Source organism: Vombatus ursinus, unplaced genomic scaffold (assembly GCF_900497805.2).
Source record: "Vombatus ursinus unplaced genomic scaffold, bare-nosed wombat genome assembly UNPS02014772.1, whole genome shotgun sequence".
NCBI lineage: Eukaryota > Metazoa > Chordata > Mammalia > Diprotodontia > Vombatidae > Vombatus > Vombatus ursinus.
In genome coordinates, this window is record NW_020954550.1 from 38,159,698 (window position 1) to 38,163,140 (window position 3,443).

General features: G+C 38.2%; 1 long non-coding RNA gene across 1 annotated transcript in view; it reads left to right on the top strand.

Annotated features, from left to right (window-relative positions):
* Positions 1–2,988, top strand: part of LOC114044099 — a 7,860-nt gene extending 4,872 nt beyond the window's left edge. Inside the window, exon 3 of the long non-coding RNA XR_003569176.1 lies at positions 2,671–2,988. This is a non-coding gene — a long non-coding RNA (uncharacterized LOC114044099). The remainder of the gene's footprint in view (positions 1–2,670) is intronic.
* Positions 2,989–3,443: the final 455 nt, after the last annotated feature.

Sequence of the window (3,443 nt, forward strand, 5' to 3'; positions counted from 1 at the left end):
GCCAACCCAAACAGACTTCCTATTTAATCCAGAGAGGTGTCATGGTCTTGTTCATTCATAGTGAACAATCAAGGTGTTTTCACCTGAAAATATGTGACAGGGAATACCATCTTATTATTTACCTTTTTAGGTGGGTTGAGGGTGATTTGATTACTCAGTTGCCCCCACCATCACATCTATGTTTTGCAGATGAGCAATTGATGCTCTTGGCTGCCATACCTCTCTATCCAGCACGAAATATTTGAAAAAAATATTAATGATGTATAGATAATGAGTCTTTTTTAGTAGTCTGTATCAGATTGCTAGCTGAGGCAATTTCTGGATTCTTTTGGCCTCCTTCTTGTGGTGACTATTTTACATTAAGTAAACTCAAAAAAATGGTGATGGTCAGAGTCAACATCTTTATTTCTGTTGGAGCTTCTGTAACTGTGCACAGTATCTTCTCATAATTATCCTTTCTTCTAATTGGGCACATGCTTTGACCTTTGCTCTAACCAATCAATGATCTGACTACACCCAGAGCCAATTCAGAAATGACTAATAAACCTATAACCATTTGTCTATTAAGAGATAATCAATTTCATTGTTAGGATGTCATTCAGTGTGCTCCATGTCCAACAAATTTTAACTCTCTTCCTGGAGAAAGTATTGGTGAAAAAAACCTGTGAACCTTTGCAGCAATCTACAAGACTTTGGTCTCCTATCTTGCAGGGTTGTTGTGAGGATCCATTGAAATAATATCTGTAAAGCACTTCGCAAGATTGTAATGTAGTAAGCATTGTATTTATTCTAATTCCCCTTTTCCTCTTTTGTTTCTGGATTTGGAGCCACATTTTCCAGTGTGGATGCCACCCTCTATTTGTATTGAAGTCACCAGGTATCAAAGTATGTGTTATCAAGTTAGAGGATGAACTTGTCAAGTTCTTCATAAAGCTGCTTTATTTTTTGTTGCAATTAACTCTCTTGTGGTCTATTTTCTTACATTCAATATAAGATTGCAAGCCAGGTGTCTCATTAAATTCTTTTTCTTGTTTCTTCTGAGTACATGATGAAACCAGTTCCTTAATTTACCTTCCTGAGTAGAGGTCATAGATTGTCCTTATCATTTAGCTGGAATGTATTTCTGTCTTCTGGTTTCTTCAATAACAAGAACTTTGATGTCAATAAGATTTTTCCTTTACTATGTTGTCAAGTCACTACTAGACTGGCTATTGGACAAATATGCCATGTTAATATATCAACATTCAATAATCCATTTCGGTAGGTGATCCAGAAAATGTACTTTGCCCTCCTTTTCTACTGCTGGCATTTATTTTGTATTTTTTATTGCTCAATGAGTTTCAGTGGCCTTAACTATTTATCACCCAGTGGTCAGATTTATGGTGATAAGCCTCCTGCCATACTTAGCCTAGGCTGGTCCTCAGATAGAACATACATATAGTCTGCCGCCAGGCCTAGGCTTGAACTACTTCTTGCTTAAAGGAATGTGCCAGAGACTTCCCCCATTGTCATAGCCTTTGATTACCCAGGGACATGTTCATGCCACAAAGATGGATGAGAGAAGGAATTCTGGGGAGAAAAATATACACGTATTTTAGTTATAAATGTAGCAAAGTCACAGAGAGAGAGAGATCAGTTTCTGATGTATTACTAGTGAGAAAGTGGACCAATGGTCAACAACTTTTTCTCTCTCTCTCCCCATCTCCTCTCTGTCTGTCTGTCTCTTCTCTCTCTGTTTCTCTGCCTCTCTCTTTGCTACATAATTACAATAATAACCATTAGCTGCAGACTGGACGCTGATTTATGTTGATAGAGGGAGTTACCTCACTTGGAGTTCGCCAGGCCATTGAAATCACAAGTACAGTTCAAAAAGAAAGTGTCAGACACTGGGCTAGGTTCTGAGAATATAAAGAAAAAGCAGGAATTTTCCCTCCCCTCTCCACCCCACCCCCTCCCCACCTTGAGGAGGTTCCACTCTGCATCTCCAATCTGCTTATCATGTTCCATTTGACATTGAAGTTTTTTGTGCATGTGTTGTATTTTCTCCTACCAGACTGAGAGCTCCACGAGGACAGGGACATTCTCATCTTATACAGTACCTGGCACATAATAGCTCGCTGTTTTCTACAGCTTTCAGAACACTTTCTTTATAAAAACCTTGGGTGGCAATGGTTTAGCACAAGAATTTTTTTATCTCCATTTCACAGCTAGAGAAAGTGAAAGTAGAAGTTAAGTTCCAGCAATAGTCTCAGAGTTTATGAGTGCCAGAGTTGGGAGTCAAACCCAGGTTTTTTCATTCTGAGTCATATTTTTTTTTCTACCCTAGGAATCTGCCTTTCACGGTACATTGTTACACTGGCCCACTGTTAGGTCCTCAGCATCTGTTGAATCTAATTTAGTTGAATCATAGCTCTATGATGCAAGAGCTTGTTGCATTTATTTACCTTGTGCACATATTTCCTGGACCTCTATATCATTCACAATTTAATCTCTGTATCTCTGTGCCTCAAAGGTTACTGTGGGTCCCAGGAAAAATACTTCTTTTCACTCTCACTGCAACCATCAATTCAGGCCCTTATCACTGTTCACCTGGACGATTGTAATATCCTCCTAATTGGTCCTCTAATTTATGGTCTTTTTTTTCTCTTTTACATGGCAACCTAACTAAAGAAATTATGATACAGGAGAGTGATAGAATATCACTGTGTTGTAAGAAATGATGAATATGATGAGTACAGAGAAACATAGGAAGAATTGTATGAACTGATGCGGAGTGAAGCAACCCATGGTGACCACGACAAGGGAGACGGAAAAATACCAGCAAATCATTAAAAACAAAATGCTTCAAAATCATTAAAACTAAGCTTGGTCTGAAAGAAGAGATCTAAGAAGTATCTAATCCCTAGCTTCTTTGCAGAGGTTGGAGGTGGGTGTGAAACAACGCAGAGTATCACATTTTGATGTGTAGCTGGTTTTGCTGATGTTTTTCTTGCCCTTTTTTCACTTTTTTGCTATGGTTCTCTGTTAAGAGTAAAGGGGATGGATATATTGAGAAAATGTGGGGGATATATATATGAGATATTAATAAAACTCTATTTTTAAAAATATATGACTTCCTGAATAATCTTTCTCAGGTACCGCTCTGACATCATCACTTCTCTGAACAAAACCTTCAATGGGTCCCGGTTGCCTACCAAATAAAGTTTAAAATCTACATTCTGGCATTCAGGGCCATCACAGTCTGGCTTCAGCCTTTCCTTTTTGTCTCATCTCCTAGTACTTACTTTGCTTCCTATATTCCACTTGGCAGCTAAACTTATTGCTACTTGCTAGGGCAGCTGGTGGCACAGTGGATAAAATGCTATGTGTGTGTTTAATAATAATAATTATAATATTTATATAGTGCTTACTATGTACCAGGCAATGTGCTAAGAGTTTTACAA